The sequence below is a fragment of the Pseudorca crassidens genome, chromosome 8, assembly GCF_039906515.1.
Source record: "Pseudorca crassidens isolate mPseCra1 chromosome 8, mPseCra1.hap1, whole genome shotgun sequence".
In the NCBI taxonomy this organism is placed as follows: domain Eukaryota; kingdom Metazoa; phylum Chordata; class Mammalia; order Artiodactyla; family Delphinidae; genus Pseudorca; species Pseudorca crassidens.
The window spans coordinates 97,462,173-97,485,344 of NC_090303.1; positions in this window are offsets into that span (position 1 = coordinate 97,462,173).

Genomic DNA, 23,172 nt, shown 5'->3' on the forward strand with positions numbered 1-23,172 from the left:
TTGAAATCACTTTTACCTTGAACCAGGCACAGCTGAACTTCACTTTTAATGGATTTGTGAGGTAAACAGGACAGAAAATTTTTAAAAGTACCTTTTCCTGAAGATAGAAGCTTATAAGAGGAGTCCTTCACTGTTCGGCTGAATCAAAAGTAAATGTTCCTCAGGCAAATACAAAGGAAGCTGAGCTGTTCCTGAGCCAGAAAACCAGTTTCCCTGAGACTTGTACTCATAAGTCGGCTTTTGTAAATTGGCTTCTTGATTTGAAACCTAAATCCCCAACACCTGGATGGTCGAAAGAACCTCACCATACATACCAAAATGCTAAAAGCCACAATCGTGGTTAAATAGGTTAATATATCTCTCTAAGATAAACATACAGAAATTAGAAGAAACAGACAAAAGTCAGAAAAAGATTTAGATGGTTTGGAAAACAAACTTAATTAATTACATTTCTTCTCAGGAGGATGGCTTCTTCATCTATTTCTCAGAGGCTTATTGGATATGAAACAAAGACAATGAGCAACCCAAAGCAATGTAATTACAAGCACAGAAGGGTCACTGAATAGGTAGCAGCTGAAACAACACACCACAGAGAGAGTCCACAAAGATTTCTGATCACGATTGTAAGTCAATAATGCTTACCTTAAAAAAAAATCAAAGTCAAGTTTGAAAATGTTTTCAGGGAACGTAAAAATAGAAAAAGTGACTTAATGGTTGAGAAAAAGCACCAAATAGAACACATAGGAAGTCATTCTTTACATCTGAAAGATGTTTTTTTCCTTTTTAAAAAAATTTTCAGTAGTTTTACTATGATGCATCTGTCTAGGTATAGATTCTCTTGTAGTTATTCTGACCTAAGATTTGTAAAGTTTCCTGAACCAGGAAACTGTTTTTTGTTAATTTTGGAAATTGTTGGTCCTTATGTCTTCAAATATTGCATCTTTCACAACCTCTCTCTACTCCTTTCAGGGCTTTAGTAACAATGCAATTTAGATTTTAGTATATGTGCTGACAAAGCAAGCACTGCAATTTAGATTTTAAACCATATCCCATACAGCTCTTATTCTTTGTAAAATATCTATTTTTCTTTCCATGCTCTAATCTGCGTATTTTGTTCTAATCTTTTTTCTAGTTTACTCATCCTTTCTTCAGCTGTGCCTAATTTACTATTGAAACCATCATTGAACTATTAACTTCATTTTTCATTATAGAAATAATATCTGATATTTTGTATTTTTCATTTCCCTGGTGAAAGACTCCATAGTGCTATTTAATCCCTTGGCTCTATTACAGTGATTTTTAAACTACTACTGATAAATCCAATATATGGGTCATCTGCATTTCTATTTTCATTAGGTATTTTTTTCCTGATGGATTTCCAACATATTTTAATGTCTGATTATGTTTAAGAGATACCGTTATTTGTGGAAAAAAATAGAGCTCTTTTGGGGCTCAGGATGATGTTATTGTCTTCCACAGGGGTTATAATTTAATTCTTATAGATGATCTTGCTACGAACAGATAAATTTAGTTAATTCAGAAAATAAGCAGCTAAGAAACAGGGCTGAAATTTTTAGGGTATGGGTTTGTTTCAAGTACTCCCTATGAGGTAGCTCATTGGGTTCCAATCCCAAGTGTGGATTTTTTTTTTTTTTTCTTATCAGACTACAAGTTTTTTCTTATTCGGTTTCTTATCAGGCTACAAACTCCTACTGTGGTTACCTTTTCCCTGTAAAATTTCCAAGAGCTCTGTTTAGGACCTCATATTCTCCCCCACTGCTTTCAGCTAGCCATTTAGCTGATGTTTTTAAATAGCAACATACCTAGAGGTGAAAATTGACATCAAATGTAAGGTTCACCTCTCTGGAATTCTCTTTTACCCATACTCTTGGCCTTGATACTCCTCCAGTGCCTCCAAATAGATACTCTTTATTTCATATTTTATCCAGCTATTCTAATTATTCACAATGAACAGGTTTATCCTAAATTGACTAGTCTGACATTGCTACAAGCAAAACCCTTCAAGAGATTTCCTTTAGGGATTGGATGCAGATTTATACCAATATTTCACCTATAATTCATTGGCAAGAATTTGGGCACATGGCCTCATATTGCTGCCATTAATGCTGGAGAATAATGACTAGAAGTGATAGATATATTCCCAGACAAAATCTGAAGGGAGAAGTCCATTACAACATAAAAGAAGAATGGAGTAAATATTGAGAGAATTAGAAGGCTCTGGTACATGTATTATACAATTTTCTTACTCGTTTTGTCCATTTTCTTTTGTTAGAATGTAATATTTGGGAGGTAGTATTTTTTCTTTTATGTATTTTGTTTTCATTTGTGTCGTGGTTGTAGTACAACATTGTATCCTATGTAACCAGAATATACTGGTACACCATAGATGCTCAATAAATATTTGTGATGTGTGGAAGGACTTTCCAAGCATACTGCTAAATGCCAAAACTGAAATTCTTCTGTTTTTTTGGGAGAATGAGTTTCCATAATTTTAATAATGTTATAATATTAACATAAATTTAAGATATAATAAAATACTTTAATACTAGAAGCATCAACATTCTCTAACAAAGCCAGTGGAATATAGGAAAATATGTCACTTAATATTTTCTTTTTGACAAAACAACTTTAACTTCAAACATTTTTAAAAGTATAGTTGTCAGAACTACTAATTATATTTTTAATTACCCTTTGGACATACTCAAGAGTGTTAGTCTTCTTAAATGTAATACTCCAAAATAAAAGTTATACCAAAAAAAAAATGATCTGATCAAGTGTTTAAGTTTAATGAAGGAAAAAAAAGTCCCATTGGCTCATTTATTTACCATATTCTTGATTCATGTTGCTGTAGAAAACGTAAACCACTGAGATAGCAGAAATTTCTTCCAAGGATATGAAGCAAAGTGAACAAAATTGTGAATAATTAACTATCCCTGAGATTGATGGTAGAGGGACATGACCAAAAAAAAATTTATAAATTAAATGTATAGGGATGAAAATCTGAGGTATCCAAAATAAAATTGAAGCCAAATCTGTATCTTCGAACATTCAGGAAGAAGTACAGTGGACAAGCTGGCACTTGGGACCCTTTGCTGCCATGCTTGCACCTGGACAAATGTCTCCTCAGCAACAAAACACAAAGAAAATATATGGGACTAAAAATAGCTGCGTACCTGCATAGTTGGGGCAATTTATGGACAACAAGATACAAAAAGACCAAAAGCCCAACTGCCACTTCTGAAGAGCCAGGAGCAAAAGCAGGGTACTGAGCACGCCCCCTGCACTCAACACCACCAAAGGGATGAGCAGACCACCTAAACCATGCCTCCAGCCCGAGTCCTGGACACACCCCTCCCCTCACCTCATATAAGGAACCAGCTCGCCCCACCTTGGGGAGCGAGCAAGGGAACCTGTTACTTGTTTTCAGTCACTCCTGCTACAGCAGGGACCCCAATAAAGCCTTGCCTGAATTTTCTTGTCTGGCCTCTTATCAATTTCTATGGATTAAGGAAGGCTAAGAACCCAGGTCGCTAACACTTCCACCTTTTCTGGCTTGGAAGATGGAGTGAGGGGAGGTCATAAGCCATGAAATGTGGCTCCTAGAAGCTGAGAATCGTCTTCAGCTGATAGCCAGACTGATAGCTTGCTATCCGTCTTCAGCTGATAGCAAGAAAGCAAGGAGCTTTGTTCTATAGCCACAGGATCTAAATTCCACTAACAACACAAACAAGCAAAGAAACTAATTCATCCTTAGAATCTCCAGAAAGGAATACTACTGACACTTCATTTTAGCCCTGTGGGACCCACACCAAATTTCTGACCAGCAGAAATGAAGATAGAGAATTTGTGTTGTGTAAAATGCTCATTCTGTTGTAATTTGTTACAGTAGCAATGAGAACCAACACCAAAGCTTATGGACCCCATCTCAGGAAACAGTAAAACATATCTATTTCAAATAAGTTATTACAAATGTGTTAAAAACACACATGTGCAAACACACCCACACACTTGAAACACTTATGATTACTAAGTCCACTTCATCTTAAATTTAAGGTCCCTCATGAAAATCTTAGGAGTAAAAGTAATTTAAATTTAGATTAGAAAATACCACTGGGGCTTTATATTTATGGAAATACAGTAAACACCACTATTCCCTCATTTCAATTTAATAGCAAGCTTCAAGTGTAGGCTTTATTAGTTTAACCATTATTAGATCATTTTCAAAGAGCTTGGGAAATGTATGTGTATGTAGAATTCAAACTCTAGGTATCTGCTCTGTTGTACTTATATAAAACCAACACTAGGTTTTAAGGTTTTTATCCTCTAAAATAAAGCAAACTGTTATGGTAGGTTATAGTAGGTTTTATATAGCAGGCTTAATGTTCTCTGTATCTCTCCTGCCCTAGTTTTTAGGACAAAGCCAGCGAATTATAACTACCTGAGGGCTAGAAAGATTATTGTTGACACAAGACCAAAGAATAACTTAGTGTCATCATAAAATCATCCTGTGCAGCTATCATCAGGAAAAAAGAAACTATATCTATGGTAAAATTATTCCATTATAAACTAAAATAATTTACATCAAGATAAAGTTCATGCCATCATTTTGGATGTGAATTTTGGTCCTTACTTTGCTCTCTAACAAATTATAACACTTTTAAGAGTGAAGAACCTCTGAAAGGGTCTGTGAGGTGGATTAGATAAAGGAGTATCCTGAACAAAGCACTATACAGCACCAAAATGGAACCTTATGACATTCATACAAGAAGGACCATATATAAAGGAGATATACATTTCTTGACCGATTCCTTTCACAGCCATTTTCTAAATAATACTATAACAGAATGTGCTGTCTAGTTTTTGTGATAGTCTACATACTTATTCATAGAATTTATCAAGTTTTTGTTTTACTGTGTATAAGAATCTGTTATTGGTGATGAGAAACAGCCAATTAAGACTTAAAAGATGTTTCCGTAGGGAGGGTGGGAGGGAGGGAGACGCAAGAGGGAAGACATATGGGAACATATGTTTATGTATGAATGATTCACTTTGTTATAAAGCAGAAACTAACACACCATTGTAAAGCAATTATACCGCAATAAAGATGTTAAAAAAAAAAGAATGTATATATAACAATCACTTTGCTGTACAGCAGAAATTAACACAACATTGTAAATTAACTATACTTCAATAAAATTTTTTTAAAAAGAATAAAAAAAAAAGATGTTTCCACTGGGAATTCAAAGTCTATTTAGCAGTCTGGATTTTTACACTTATCATGGTATAATAAATTCTAAACCTTCATCATATATATTTTATAGCAAGCATCAGGGGTAAGTCTTAGTCAACAAATTCAAAAGTTGGCAAACTGTGGGCCATAGGTCAAATCCAGCTGACTGCCTGTTTTTGTAAATAAAATTTTTCCTGAAAACAGTCATGTATTTTTTTGTTGTTTTGTTTATTTGTTTGTTTTTGTTATCTTGTCAACTATCTTCTATGTCCATTGCATATTTTTTTAAATTTTTATTTACATATTGTTTATGTTTATTGCTTATGGCATATTGTTTCACACTACAGTGACAGGGTTGAGTAGTTGTAACAGAGACTATGGCCCACAAAGTCTAAAATATTGGCCCTTTATAGAAAAGAAAAACTTGACTATTGATGTAACTGAAGGTAACATTTGCATATAAACAAATAATATTAATAAAATATTAATAGCATATAATATTTCCATCATATAAAATATGATAGAAAAGAGATGTTAAGGTTTACCTTTAAGATCAGGGACATTTTCCTAGAGGAGATAATGTTTCAGTTAAGTCTTAAAGCATAGACTGAAGTCTACCAGCTGGATAAGGGGGGATAAGGCAATCCAAGCAGCAGAGTTCACCACACAAGAAAGACATATTTATACACACACACATACAAACACACACACACATATATATTCAGGCTTAAAAAAATGTTACAGACCCTGCCATTTGCAACAACAGTGATGAACCTGGAGGACATTATGCTCAGTGAAATGACACAGAAAGAAAAAAAAAACTGCATGATCAACTTATATGTGAAATCTAAGTAACATCGAATATATAGAAGCAGAAAGGAGAATAGTGGTTACCAGGGGTGGGGAGGTGAGGGAAATGGGGACATGTTTGTCAAAGGGAACAAAGTGGCAGTTATATAGGATGAATAAGTCTAGAGATCTAATGCACAGCATGGTGACTACGGTTAATCATATTATATTGTACAGTGGAAATTTGTTAAAAGGGTAGATTTCAGATGCTCTCACCACACACACAAAAAATTGTAATTATGTGAGGAAATGATATGTTAATTAGCTTGACTGTAGTAATCATTTCTTTATGTATATGTATATCCAATCATCATGGTGTATACCGTAATATAAACTATTTTTACTTAAAAATAATAACATTTTAATTTATATTTTAATTTTTTTTATTGGAGTATAGTTACTTTACAATGTTGTATTAGTTTCTACTGTACAGCAAAGTGAATCAGCTATACGTACACATATATCCCCTCTTTTTTTGAATTTCCTTCCCATTTAGGTCACCACAGAGCATTGAGTAGAGTTCCCTGAGCTATACAGTAGGTTCTCATTAGTTATCTATTTTATACATAGTATCAATAGAGCATATACATCAATCCCAATCTCCCAATTCATCCCACCTCCCCTTTCCCCCCTTGGTGTCCATATGTTTGTTCTCTACATCTGTGTCTCTATTTCTGCTTTGCAAATAGGATCATTCAGACCATTTTTCTAGATTCTACGTATATTCATTAATATAAAGCATTTGTTTTTCTCAATAATAACATTTTTAAAAAGACACAGAATGCTCACGTTCATAACAGCATTATTTACAATAGCAAGGACATGCAAACAACCTACACGTCCATCGATGGATGAATGGATAAGAAATTGGGTTATATATACACAATAAAATATTATACAGCATAAAAAAGAAGGAAACCCTGCCATCTGAAACAACATGGATGGACCTTGAGGACATTATACCAAGTGAAATAAATCAGACAAAGACAAATACTACACTTATATGTGGAATGAAAGTGGTCAAAGTTGCAAATTTCCAGTTATAAGATAAATAAGTACTGTGAATAGTTAGGAAAAGATAGTTAGGAATAGGTAGGAAAAGATAGTTAACACTGCTGTATAATATATTTGAAAGTTGTTGAGAGTAGATCCTAAGAGTCTTCACCACAAGGAAAAACAATTTTTCCTTTTTTTGTATCAATATAAGATGATGGATGTTAACTAAACCTATTGTGGTAATCATATCAAAATATAAGGAAATCAAATCATTATGCTGTCCACCTTAAACAGTGCTGAATGTCAGTTATATCTCAATGAAACCAGGAAAAAAAGAATTCTACCAAAGTTAAAACAAAAGACATAGCAATGTTGAAGTTAATGATTTATGCAAATAAATATAAGTATTCCATAAAACACATAAGAAGGAGTGGGAGAAGATGAGATGGAGAGACAGACTCAGGAAGAAAATGAAAGGTCATTGATGTCATGATTTGTTAAATAGTAGTTTTATGTTGTGTTTTATATCATTTCTCCATAGAATCAATTTGCAACATCAGCTGGAGATGACTATAACTGAAAATAGGAACACAAACGAGGAGCATAACTTAATAATACACATGATAGATGGTAAATTACAGGGAGGGTGAGAAGAGGAAAATGATTGAATGGATCTTTAGGAGGAAGCATTTCCAGAACTTAGTAACTGACTAGAGACATGAGGTTGAATGAAGAGAAAATGAAGCTTTATAGTATCCAGTTCAGGCTAACAGATGCCACCAATCCCCACCTGAGATAGGAACAAAAGAAGAAGAGGAGGCTGTAAATGGAGGATAATATAAATCAGTCTTAGTTTGTGAAAGTCCTCAGAGAATCTTTGATCCATTTAAGTCATTCTGAAATAATAGGTTATAGTTTTGTTCTGTTTTGTATGGATGTCTTCTGCTTTCAGTACCTACTTTCTAAGGATATTGGTTTTCATTCTCATTTAGTTCATAAACACGTTATCAAGAGTTTAACTACAATTTGCATGGCTTGTGTCTGTGTGTGAGTGCGAAATTTGTTTTCCTGAACTTTTAGAAGGACGTGTGGCTCAGGTAGTTTTTCTAATTTGAAGTAGCCCCCTTCACTATTTTTGTGTAAGAAGACATAGATAGATAGATAGATAGATAGATAGATAGATAGATAGATAGATAGATAGATAGATAGTTATAGATATAGATGTAGTCATAGCTTATTTTCTGAGATTTATTGAGTCTGTTCCATTCCCTCACTGTTATCACAATGCTCTCGTCCTTTCTATCATCCTTCTGCTTTTTAATTTTTGGCCATGCCTAAGAGTTTCTCCTCAACCTATAGACTTGTCCAAGAAGTTAGCCCTGGCTGATTAGCTTTGTAGGATCATAGGCACTCCATTGTACCAGCCTGTTCAGATCCTTCACACTCACCAACTTTTGGATTATACAAAATCCCTTTCAGTTGTAGCTGCTTTTCAGTAAATAACTATTGGATATTTTGAATGTTTCCTGATTCCAGATCTTTCATACTCCTTATTTCTTTCCTCTGCACAAAATTGATTCCATGCAGGTCTTACAAATGTTGAAGTCTTTTCACCATATGTCTGTATTTTGGGGTTCATAGGGATACCTTGTCAATTAGCTTTGTTGTAAATATCTACATATTGTAAATATCTACATATTGTAAATATCTACAATGCCTTTGAGTTGTTGCTTTTGCTAATTAGTCTCTATGTGTGCTTAATAAGAGGACTCTGGAACAATTCAAAACAATACCATTGTTGCCTTCTTCCCAGAATCTTCCACATATTGGTTTTGAGTTATTTGATATTAATGTTGCTAGAGATGAAATGAGAGCCATTCTACATTCATTGATCATTTAGATTTAAAAAGAATTTTTCCATGTCTTCTAAGCAACACATAGTAACATAAGGAATAATTTAAAAGACGGGTAACTGAGTCTGGTTGTTTATATAACTTGGAGTTTAATGGCACAAACTCTGAAATTATGGAGTGCTGCATTAAAAGGTCCTGATTTTATAACTCAGCTCAGAAGTCTATATGTGACTTAAAATTGTATATAAAACCACTATTGCATTTATTGAAGCTGTTATTCCTTGCAGAATAATTTAGGCTTGTCTTTTCTTCATGAGTACACACAATGCAACTGAATCTATGCTTTCCAACATATCTTGTTTCAGCAGTCCAATCAATATTAATAATCAAACTTTGGGTTTATGTCTAATCAAGTGTACAGTAGGAGTTTTACAAAGTTCCTTCCTCTTCTCTGCCTACATTAGCTTCACCAGAGATAATTAAATTGTATCATGTAATTGAAGAGACAGAAACTAGAAAGGCAGGAAAACAGCCTTTTATGCAGTCTGTTCTAGCAGCTCATGACTTTTAACAATGGGTAAGTAATGGGAAATACAGGGAAATTGAAAGAATAAGCAAAAGGCAGTTTTCCAATAAAGTATTCATTAATATAGGAGAATTTATAGATATAACCAACTGTTTTTATTTACTACCATTTTAAATACATAAAATTGGCTTTCAGATTAAGATATTGGATTATGAAAAAACATGTAATAACTCTCCTGTCTTGAGACCTCATTTCGATATAAGAAAAAAAAATGTTGAGGTATGTGTAGTATCAGAAAATGAATAAAACAAGAAATTTCAACAAACTTATGAAATATAAAGTAAATAAATAAAGCAGAAGTTCCTGCTTAAAGAGAAGGTAGAAGATGAACTCAGCCTATTTTACATAAACCTGGAGAGGCTCTGAACACAAAGACAGAAGGTGAAAGAAAAATAGGAATCAGTGGGATTCAGAATACAGTGGGAATTATAACATCCGTGAAAAGTTCTTCTTCTAGAAAGAGTTCATAAATGATCTAATGAGATAAAAAGAAAAAAGATGGTAGAACCTCAGGGTTATGTCCTCTTAACTCAAGTTTTGAGGGTCCCCCTAAAAATGCCTCAATTCCCAGACATCCATCTAAACTAAAGCATACCGAGTTCTCCACGGGCCTTCCAAGGATCACCAAGCATGTTAGGAAAGCCTGAAATATGAAAAAGTAAGGATAAGATTAAACAGAAATGCTTAGCAGAAAGAAGAGAGATAAATCAGGCAAAGAAAAGGCCTTTAATAATTTTCATGAGACATATTTGAAGCCATGACATTTCTATGAAATAAAATTAGGGTGTTCTATAGAAAAAGAGACAGAAACCTATACCAAGAAGAGAGACAGAAACAGAAAGAATAGAATGGACATCAGTTTCATTAATGCTAAGATAGGGCAGTGCCTCAAGCTTCTCCAGGAAAATAAAAATATAATTTATATATGTATAATTTTATTTCATTTTGAGGAATTGGCTCAAGCAATTGTAAGGGCTGGTGAGTCTGAACTATGTAAGGTAGGCTGGCCAACTGGAAACTCATGTGGGAGGTGATGTTTCATACTGTAGGCAGAATTTCTTCTTATCTAGGGAAACCTCAGTTTTTGCTCTTAAGGCCTTCAAGAAATTACATGAGGTCCACCTCATTATTGGGGGCAATCTCCTTTATTTAAAGTCCCTGATGATAGATATTAACCCATCTACAAAATGCCTTCACAGCAATACCTAGATTAGTGTTTTATAAATTAGCTGAGTACAGTAGCCTAGCCAAGTTGATACCTAAGACACTTAGACCAAATACTCTGCTGAATACAATAGAATGTGTTGGTTAAAATAGGGATCCTCTTTTCTTAAACACATCACAATGATGACAGGATAATACGAAATTACCAGACAAAATTCTAAGAGAAAATGGGTCATAAAATATGTACGAAAAACACCAGAGCAACAAAAACAATTTTGCTCTGAGGACTAGCTGCCCATCCTGGCAAACCTGGGCTTTCCTTTGGGGGATCTTATATATGGGACTAACAGGAGCAAAGGCCAAATCCCTTCCTTATGTGGGCAACTCTTAGGAGAACCTGTCCATTTTAAGCTGGGTCTCGAACAAGATCTGCTCTCAGGGTTAAGATGAAACAGAAGTGAAATTGCTCCAACTTCATAGAAAGTGATAAGGACTCCTTGATGCTAGGTGGAGCAGAGTAGAAAAATAGGAAAGGAAAAATTCTTCCTGAAAAAATTATGGTTATAAAAGAGTCATCATATAGATGTGCAAGCCGGGATCACATGTAAACCTTTTGAGAATCAAAAAGGATTTATCAGAATTTGATCATAATTGTACATACAAAGTTAAAGCAATCTATAAAATTTCTGGAAGATAACATAGGAGAGTAAGTTTATGATCTTGAGGGAGGGAAGGATTTCTTAATCAAGACACAAAATAACACTAACAAGAAAGAAAAATATCAATATGTTCATCTACTTAAAATTAAGAATATCTATGCATCAGAGGACGGTGTGAAGTTGAGTGAAAGACATGTACCAAATTTGGAGAAAGTATACATAATAATATAACAAAAAAGATGTATATGGAGATATATAAAGAACTCCTTTAAATCAAAAGTTAAAACACAGATGCCCTAATAGAAACATGAACCCCAAAAAACCATGATTATTCTTTTCACACACACACAAAAATCCAAATCAAAAAGGATGTATTCCTTCACACATTTTGTACTGGCAGATAAAAGTGTTCATCATAAGTCTAGCTACAAATGACGTATGTTTGGCATGTTGTAATTATTGACATTTTTAAAGAGAACTATGACATCACTCTTTCAAATGGATAAAATGTCATTTAAATTCTATAATGATTTGATACCACTGTCATCCATCTAAAAAATACATAAAGAAGCTCTTCTTTAACAACGAAGATAGATAGATAGATTGATAGACAGATGATAGCTAGATAGATAGATAGATAATAAAGATATCTGTTAGTAGTCAGCAGTGGAATCCACATTTAAATAACATTTTCCCAGAATTTTGTGAGCAGGAATCAAAAAATTAATCACATAATATATTGCGTGATTTTATTGGGAGATTGATGGATTTATTGGAGTGTATTTAAATTAGTAGTTCAGGGCTCAAGGGGAAATCAGCTATTGTGTTATAACCAACTTTGCACATCTCTGGGCTTTATTTTATTATACATCCACCAGCTTAGCCAATTTTTTAAAAAAAAATAACCAAACAATGTCAAGAGCTGGCAAAGATATGAATCAATGCTTATTCTTATGTACTTCTGGTGGGAGTATATATTGAAACAGCCACTTGGAAAAAACAGTTGGGCTTAATATAGTAAAATTCCAGATATACATACTTTTGACTTAACAAATCCACCCCTAGATATAAACCCTAAAGAAAATTATACGTATGAACATTGGGATAAATATATACAAGTTTATGAGAGCTTTGTCTACAATAATTCCAAACAAGAAACAATCCATATGTCTATCAATAATAGAAAAGATACACCTATCATGCTATGTTCATACAATGGAATATAATAGAGCAGTGAAAATTGAATGTAGATACAGGTACTTTTAAAAAGAAATGAATCAAATATAAAAGAGTTTGAAAGTGTTAAGACATAAAGAATATGATTTAATTTTCATTTTTGAGGTTCTATACCAGATAAAACCTAATTATATTTTAAGGATGCACAATTATATTTTTAGATGACAAAACTATAAAGAAAAACAGAACTTAACTAATTCAAAAATCTGGATAGTAATTACCTGGAGGTGGTAGCTGGAGAGGAATGGGTAAAAGAGAGAAACTGTGATTGAACAAAACAACAATATTCTATAACTTGACCTGGGCCATGCATACATATATGCTTCCTTATAATTATTTATTAAACTATTTACTTCTGTCTTGCATTTTTCTTTACTAATGACCCAAAGGGAAAGTAAAAGGAATGTTGAATAAAAGAGGATATTAATATATGGTGCTTGTATAACACTAATTTAATCAAGATTCTGATGCAGAGCCTTGGTATTTTTAAAAAGATGTCCAGGTTATGCTAGTATAGATCCAGAGTAAAGAATCACATATCTGGGTGAGCAGTTTCTGGCTATAACATAAGAACTCTGTGGCGTCAGAGATATTTCAGAAACACCATGAGTTAAGACACGCTTTCTATAGACTGAGTTGAAGTATATATTTATGTAAATGACACACAAATACATTAAAATATTCAAAAATTAATTATACTGCTTACTCAATTACCTTTAGCTAATTTTGACTAGGTACTATCTCCACATTGTAAAATACTGAAACTTTTATAAATATTTAAATAAAAATGTGTGATGTGAAAAGTAAGTCTTCTAACTCCTAAGCCCATCAGATTCCCTTTCCAAAGGTCAATGATCCTCTGCACTCTTCCAGAGATAGTCTATGCATATATAAACACATATATCACTTTTATTGACACAGAGTGATAAATATACACTAGTCTGCAACTTGCTATTTTCACTTCACAGCAACCAATACATATGCAGCTGCCTTATGGCTTTTAGTGACCACAGTGTATTGCTTTTATGTTTGTGTATTGTCATTTTTCAAATATGTAGGTGGTAAGATTATTAAAGGATCATCTCATTTTAAATAGAAAAACACAGAGAACAAGAGAGAATGCTAGGAAATATTTTAAATGTCCTGCTGAAAAATCAATAGAAAGACTGCAATGTAAACAGAATATATATTTTGAAACAAAAACAAGACTACCAGTGATACATGGCAGAGCTTGTTGACTAGAAGAGGGAAAAGCAGAAGCCTGTGCCTCCCAAACACTCAGAACGGAGCACAGACACTGATTAAAAAAAAAAGCCTCTGGTTTCCCAGGCTTCACACTAAGCACGTGAAAGTTGTTGCCCAATGCTGAAAGAATCTGAAAACTAAGGAGCACTGAGGATAACTACAGCAACAACAAAACCCCAAACCAGCCAAACCACCGTCTACACTGACCCACCTCCTTGTATCGGCAGCTTGAGGAAGAAAGAAGTGTGTCCATTGCCAAGCAAAAATACTATACCTTAGGTTCAATTGTTCTTCTGCACATAATGTTCAGCATAGAGTTGAAAATGATAAGACACAAGAAAGTGAGAAAAAAGCGCAACAGATCTTTAAGTGTGGTTCTGCTGACTACTGATAAGAGATAAACTAATTTATAGAACTAGAGCCAGAAATGGCCCTAATGATGGAACAGTTAAACTGGGATTGTAAATAACTATTATTTAAATGATATAGTATAAAAGATGGACACTGGCTCAGGACAGATGGGGTATTGTAGAGGAGTGATTGAAACTATTTTTAATAAGTCAGCTATATATGCTGGCAATAAAAAACAAAACAAAACAGAAAAAGACAATATCAGAGAGACATAAAGAATTCCTTTGATGGGTTTTTCAACAGACTGAACACCACTAGATGAAGAAATAGTGAACTTGAACAATGATAATTAGATATTATCCAAACTGAAACACAAAAAAGAAAAAAAGAGTAGAGGAAAACAAGCAAACTGAAAGCAGTAGAGCACCCACAAGCTATGACACAATTTTAAAGTATCTAATATAGATGCATTTGGAGTTCCAGAGGTAAAGAGAGAGGAAATATAAGAAGTATTTGAAGACCTTGCCGACAAGAATTTTCCAAAATTAATGAATGACAAGAAGCCACAAATGCAAAAATCTTGGAAATCCCATGCAGGAAAAGTACAAAGAAAACAGAGCTAGGCACATATGCAAGAAAAACCCTACCTTGCACCATATATAAAAATTAATTTGAAATTGGTCATAGAGTTAAATGTAGGCACTCAAACTATAATGTTTCTAGGAGAAAGGATAGGAAAAATCTTTATAAACTAAGGGAAGATTCTTTAATATGTGATACAAAGAAAAACATGAAACATAAAAGACAACAATGAGGTGCTATATTGTAATTTTAAAGTTCTGTTGCTTGAAAAAAACATTTAAGTTAAGAAGAAGATAAGACTCAGACTGGGAGAAAATATTTGCAAATGACATTTCTTGCAAAGAACCTGTATCCAGGATATAACAGAGAAGCTTAAAATTTAACGAAATAAAGACAAGCAGCTCAATTTAAATAATGAGCCAAAGAAAAAAAAAATCAACAGACATTTCACCAAAATAAGGTACACATAGAGCAGATAAGTACATGAAAAGTTGCTTAACATCATTAACTGCAACAGTAATACAAACTGCTGTGACAATAAGATTCTATTTTACACAAACTAGATTAGCTAAAATTAAGACTGTCAATTATATATAAATTCAGTTTCTGGGCCTCAGTCTAATCAAAACTGTAAGCTAGGTTAAAGCTTCGTGCTTTTGGTTTCTTTGTTTTAATAAAAACTAATGCTCAATCTCTGAAATATTCTAAACTATCATCAATCTAATATGGAATGTGTTTATTTTTTCTGTCTTCTCTAATGTCTGCATATATATTCTGTATCTTAACAGAAATATGGTAACAAAGTCTATGATTTTTCCCTTGTGGAATGGATCACTCTAGGGAGGGTGGGAAGAATTCCATAACGACTTACCTGGTAACTTTTTACAGTCACTTAAAAATTGTGTGACACCTAGAGCTATAAGTTAATTTGTTCTTTCATTCATCTTTTATTGAAGCATATTTTGTCTCAGATACTCTACTAAACATTGTCTTCAAGGATATTAATACCAGACTGTTTTGTGATCATAGTTTGACTTAATTTAATGCTTTTGAGATGCACTCATATGGTTGCATGTATCTGTTCTTTTTTATTTCTAAATATTATTCCATTGTATGACTATTACACAATTTTTTAATTCACTAACTGAAGAACATTTGGGTTGTTTTTACTTTTTCTGATGATGAATAAAATAGCTATAAACATTTACACCCAGGTCTTTGTGTGGACGTACGCTTTCACTCATTTAGATAAATTTCTAGGAGTAAATTAGCTGTGGTAGCATGTGTGGTAGCATATGGTTCAATATATCTTAATATACAACAAACTGCCAAGTTAGTTTCCAAACTTGTACCATTTTGAATTCCTATTATAATTGTATAAAAGTTTCGATTACTCGACATCCTTGTCAGCACATATAACCCACACAGGTTTGCAAATAAAATTAGTGCAGTCCACCAAGTAGATTTTAATCTGCCAAAATATTTAGTGAAAATACTGCCAAATGCAATAATTCTACCAATGGGAATATTTTTAGAATCACAGTCTAATAATATTTGTAAAAATGAACCTAAATGCATTTAGGATTGATTTGTTTTACCTCACCTTGATTGTGAATTGTTTCTCTAATTTACTCTGTAGTCTTTGCAAATAACTTAACTCTATTTCTCAATTCTTCCAACTTAAAATGGTTACAATTTCAAGGAGTCTATGGGGAAAAATTGCAAAACTATGAGGTAAATATAAGTTTTCAAATCTACATCAATTGAAAGTCTCACTCTATGGATGAAATGTAAAAAAAATATATATAATACTATCTGTCTCAATTAGCACAAGTCCAGCAAGCAAATAGAAGAAAAAGAAGCAAATAAATAAAAAGATTTTTGCAGGAGGAAAAAAGCTACACTCAACTAAATTCAACTGGATTAAAGCAGTGTAGCAGTGATTTATAATAGTCAGTTAGGGTACTGGGGAGTGTTGAAAGAGTTAAGGGTTCTTAATTTTAGAGTGAATTTTCAAACGAAGAAAAGTTTAAACTTAATTTTTAAAAACAAATATAGTATTGCTTGCTATTTACGGAAGCCCACCTACTAAGCAGGGACATCTAATTGTATGATAATTCAGCAGTTACAGAGAGAGAATCTCAAGTCTTGTAAAGTCTCTCCTGTCCTAAAATGATACAGCCATTTCTTAGCTAATATTCTACTAAGTAGAGTCCTGGCTAATTTTTTTTACATCCCAAGCTAGGTTAGAACACATAGGCTATTTCAAATCCAAGCGTGGGTGAAAATGATGACTTAGACTTTGTCCAGAGTTATTTTAACTTTGGATTCTTGGAAGTCATCAAATAAACAAAGTAAAATATGCAAACCAGGTCACAATGCGTGTGAATGGGAACATCTCCCCATTGCCTGTCTCACGTCTCAAAGACCTGGAGTCTGATGGTCTTGGCAGGTTATTCAGAGTAAAACATCAACAAGTTTAGGAAATCAGAACCGTAGGCTCATTGCCCTTACACTGCAGTCATATTAGCACTCACAAAGCCACCCACGAAAATAGTTCTGCTACTCAGCGAATTATTTCTCCACGATGACCACATATGTGGCTTCCGGGTCTGGGAATTCTTGCTATGAGAACCCTGGGGCCATCTCCTCTTTATCTACACTTGCGCTTCAGGACTTAGGGGATTTGCACTGGGGTCCAGTTAGTGTCATTCACAATGATCTATCACACTTCCATTTTTCCCTTCACTCGACCTTCATTTTACAGATGTAGAAATTCAAGTTCAAAATGGTTAAATATATTTCTTAAGGCCAGAGAGCTGGTCAGAGCAGGATTCATTTTCCCTTAAATGTCACTCAGAACTTCAGCAACAAATTTTAACCACTCTGCAGCACTGTCTTTTCCAACAGACAAAAAGATTACTTGCCCTGGATGGTCAAATTAGCCATAAGACACTTTTGGCCCATGGAAACGATAGCCAGCTAAATGAAGGAATTTTCCTGCATGACCTTGGGAATGTTCTGTAAACCCTCTATACCCTCTATACCTCTTCCTCATCTGTAAAATAGGTACAATAACATAATGCCTACCTCATAAGGTTGCTATTGAATTAAATGAGTTAATAATTGACAAGTAGCTCAAAGAGGATCTGGTTCAACCTAAGTGTCTTACAAGTGTCTGTGACCTACAATTATGATGGTGATAGTGGTGATTTTTCCTTTTAGGGATGGAAAGAGAGAGTCATTTTTCTGCAGTGCCCAATCATGGAAAGCAAATATGTACCTCAGATATTCTGGGAATATTGTCTTTGGAGATCATGTTTAAGTTCACCAGCATCTCAGGTTTTAGCAGTGACTTAGAAATCCTGCTGTCAGCAAAAGATATGATTTTGATTTTGTCCGCGGCCACTACAAATGACTTGAGTTTTATTTACCCATCATCAGTACCAACCATCCCTATAAAAGTCAAGTCTCCTACACAATTCTCTATGCTTACCTAATACTATGTTTCCCTTTTGTGATTTTCTTTTTCCTTCAAGTCAATTTCACATATTCATTTAATTTGATTTCACTTTTATGAAAATATATGATGGAGAGAATAGAATATGCTATGATATGCCTAAGGCTTAAAAATCCCCCCTAGGGATTTTTCAGGTCTTAGTCTATTAACCATCCCCCTCCACTCCCTGCAATGGATTTGAACAAGAAGCATCTGAAGACAAACTTTGCATATTTCGAATTTTGGCCTAAAGCCAGCCTACTTTATTACTTAGAGAATGTTTTGAAGCCTGAAATTTACTTATTCAGGCATAGGCACAAATCTAGCAGTTCCACTGGAGACTCATTGCCAATAGTTAACAGACTCCTGTGCTTATTCACTTAACTTACGATGTTCAAATTTCATGAAATTCAATTTCCTTTTTAACAAAATAAATGAACAAAATTCTATTAGACGTGTCTAATTTTGTGTTTTTAACTGTACACCTTTACAGTAATGACTGTCAAATAGACATTTACATCCCTGGCTCTCTTCCAAGGTTCAGATTTTTATTTTCATTTTCCTATAGGATACTTATTTATAAATTCACTGCAATAATAACAATGGTAAAAGTAATAAATAATAACAACTACCATTTATTCAATGCCTACCACTTAACTGGCACTCATAGTTACTTTATGTCCACTATCTGATTTACTTTTCCTGTGAGTTCCTATCCATCCTTTGAGATGGATATTCATTGCTATTTTACTTTCAAAAAAAACCTGAGGCTCAGAAAGATTAATTTCAGAAACCTATATTTAGCATGGAGAAATATGTACTCACAACCTTTCAATGAATTTTAGAGCCCCCATGTTTATTTGTATATTCTAATTTAGAAATTCCTATCAAGTCTGCCCTTTTCCTTTCATCAGCACTGCCCCATTTCAGGAAATCCATTATTATATCTAAACTTGGTATGTTATTCACGACCCAAGTATTTCTTCACCTCAATTAACCTTCAACTCTAAGGATAGTGGGAGGTAACCTTAAAAAAAAAAAGATAAGGCTATGGGGCATTCCCTGGTGGTCCAGTAGTAAGGACTCTGTGCTTCCACTGCAGGGGACATGGGTTCAATGCCTGGCCAGGGAACTGAGATCCCGTATGCTGCATGGCTTGGACCAAAAAAAGACTATGTTTTATCTTACTTAAAATCTTTTTTGTTTATTTCCTACAAAATAAAAAGCCAAATTTCTTAGCTGATTTACAAAACAGCTCACAATCAGACCACTTATTATCCCTGTTGACCCCTGTTGAACACTTCCACCAATCCATTCAATGTCTGAGCGACTTTGGGGCTTTTCATATTTTCAGTCACATCATGGTCTTTCATGGCTCACTGGCTTTCTCTACCCTACTCCTCCCATTAAAAAAAAAAAAAAATCTAACTATTCTTAATAATAAGGTCAGAGAAATCCCTTCATGTAAAAACTTAACTGATTCTCTTCTAGAATTGAACCAGCTCCTTCCCAGTTTTCTCAGCACTTTGATGTACTTCGTTGGCCACATGGAATCATCAAGCCTCTGACTTACTTTTACGTTGCCCCACCTACAATCTTAGATCCTTAAAAGTGAATTGAGTAGATAAATGAATAAAAATAAATGAATCACCGAATCTAACGTTACACAACATTATCAAGAAATTTTATCAAAAAATTACAAGCATTCATATATCAGGAGTGTAGAAACCTGGATCTAATCCTTTTTTCCATTTTGTAATCTTGAGAAATGCTATTAATCAAAGTATGAACCAGGGATATTAATGTCTCACCTGCATGGGAGTTGAGGTTTGCAAAAGATTACTGTTTAACATGCCTTTTAGCTTTAGGACCTATGATTCTATGAAATAGTAATTTGAAATACTCTCTCTAATAGGTCATTATCAGAGGACAAGAGTTACACTGAATATCTTTATCGAAAAAAATATCTCTCTGCACCCTGCCTCGTCATTTACTTTTTGCTTCATCTCTATTATAGTTCAACTCTTTCATTTTGCTCTGGGCATTCATTGTAAAATGCTAGGATAGTCACAAAAATGCTGAAGAGAAACATATTTTGCCCTGGATAGTAATAAGAATCTATTAGTGCTTTATTATTCTGGTAGACAAGTATACATAAGGAATGAGTGAAATGTGGAGCCAGTTCTGGTATTAATCATTGGAAACAGCCACGGAATTATTACATATTTAACCATATGCAGACTCCACAGAACAATAAATCAACAATCTGTGAATACCCAATATTATTCCAATTCACTGTTAGATCCAAATGATTATTTATAAAACGTGCAAACTCTGCTGATAAATAGAAAGTGTTATAAAATTTCTGGTTAGGAAAGCATCATAGCTTACTCAGAAATATTTGATTTCTGACTTAGAAAAATTTCCAGTTCTATTTAGTTTCAATATTTCTTGCAGTCTTTGAGTATTATTAGAAAGTAGAGGCTGAAAGAGTATATTATTTGGATTATCAGTTCAACTGCATAACCAAGAGGCTCGAAATAACTAGTGAATTTAAAGAAGTAGAAATGTATGTCTCCTTTACCTAAAAAAGTCTGGGTAGTCAATCCAAGCCCGTTGGTGTTACTACAGTCATTAGAGATCCAGATCCTTCTATCTAATTGTTCTGTCAAACTCATCTTGAGCTTCCAATTAATAGTCTAAGATGTATGCTCTGGCTTTAGCTACAGTCTGTACTGAAACCAATGGAAAAAGAGAAAAAACGAAGTATTGAAAATAACTCTTAACTTTAAGGATGCAACCTAATGGTAGAATAAATCACTTCTGCCCGTATCCTATTAGCCAGGTATGTGACCATACCTTGCAGGTATGTGACCATACCTTTCTTTAAAGAAAACATGAAAACGTAGTCATTATGCAAGCAGTTCCTGGGCCCAAGTAATATTCAGATATGCTATTTCTAAAGGAAGAAGGGGAGAATGGAGAAGGGCTGAGAGTTTCGGCCACAAGCAAGCTCCCACAAAGCACAAGTGTTCCACATTCCAAACAGAGATTGATTAATGCATCTTTTATTCACCTTTCAGGAAAAAAATCAAACGATAATTTTCTTAATTAAATGTTTTAAAAAGATTTTCAAGCACCAGTTGTCAATGATGACCAAAAAATTAATAAATATCACAAGGATAGGAGTGCGAAAGCCTGCAGAGTTTGTCGTGCCTATATTGATATCAACCAGTTTCTCTACTCCAGTAGAACCTGGGAAGATTTAATCCGGCATTGTTGATGCTGTAGAGGGAGCAGATGGCAGTACAAATGCAGTTCCTTGTGTCGTTCTGTGAGTGTCAAGGTGCTGTGTGAAGGTAAGGGTTGAAAGAGTCAAGTTTAATGACTCACGGAAGGCAAGTTCAAGAGATTATAAGACTAATAATGGCTCAAATGTGATACTGAGAAGAGAAGTATATCACTAGTGTTCAAAAAGATGAGGGAGATAGAACAGAACAAAATGAACAAGAATAAACAAAGAGATGGGGGATGGAAAAAAGTGGTCGAGAGAATGGGTAAGGTATACTCATTAATACAGACGTCCATGGAGTTTTCATCTACCCCATGGGTGTATTTCCTGAGCAATCCCTTACTTCAAGTGAATATGTTTTCGTTCTTTCTTTTACTTCTATTGTTATGCTGCCTGAGATCCACAGCACAATAACGAACAGATAACTCCTAAATCATGAGATTCTCATGCTCTCTTTATTTTTATACACATATATCCTCCTGATCCTATTTCCCTTTCAGCTGCTGACCCATTCTTTGCTTCCCTGGACTCCCCAAAAATTGGCCTATAGTTTTTCTAATTCCTCTTCTCCCATTCTCATTTAAAACCATTCCAATCCAGCTTTTACATCAAACACCTTAGTGAAACTGTGTTCTTAAAGATTGCCAGTAAGCTCCAATTTGCTGCGTATAGTATCAATTCTTAGTGCTCATATCATTTGACTAATTATTAGTATTTAACACATATGATTGACGACTCTCTCCCTCTTAATTCTCTTTCTTCACTTGTCTTTATTACTTCTCGTTATTCTTCACTGGTTCCTTCTCTTTATGTCAAACTCTCAGTATTTGTTTGCCGCGGGCCTCAAGTTTTAGAGCCCTTTTCATCTCTATTAACACTTACTCCCTTGGAGATATTATCCAGTCTAACGAGTTGAAATACCATCTTCCTGTTGTCCATGCCCAAAAGTGTATGTCTACCTCCAGCTTCTCTCCCTTAACTCCAGTCTTACACTTGCAACTGATTATTCAATATCTCATCTTGGATATATAGTATGCATCTTAGACAAAATACATCCAATACTGAACTCCTGACCTTCCCCACCTGACCTACTCTAATTGCAGACTTTCACACCTTATTTGATGACAGCTCTTTATATCTAACTTCTCAAGCTAACAATCTGAGTCATCCTTTCTCTCACACCAGAAGTAATGATATTGGCTCTATTGTGAACACGTCTCCAGACAACCATTTTTTATTATTTCCATACGAACCCTCTTGTCTGAGCTACAATGATCACTTATCTGGATCATGTAATAACTTTCTAATAAGTCTGTCAAATAATACTCTTTTTCCTCCTATGGTCTCTCCACAGTGAAGAAATCAGAAGAGTGATCTTATCAAAGCATAATTCAAATTTTGCTACTTCTCTGTTAAAAACCCTGCCACGGCTCCCCATTTCACTTAGAGTAAAATCCAAAGTCTTTAAAAATGGCTAAAGGGCTTCCCTGGTGGCGCAGTGGTTGAGAGTCCGCCTGCCGATGCAGGGGACACGGGTTCGTGCCCTGGTCCAGGAGGATCCCACATGCCGCGGAGCGGCTGGGCCCGTGAGCCATGGCCACTGAGTCTG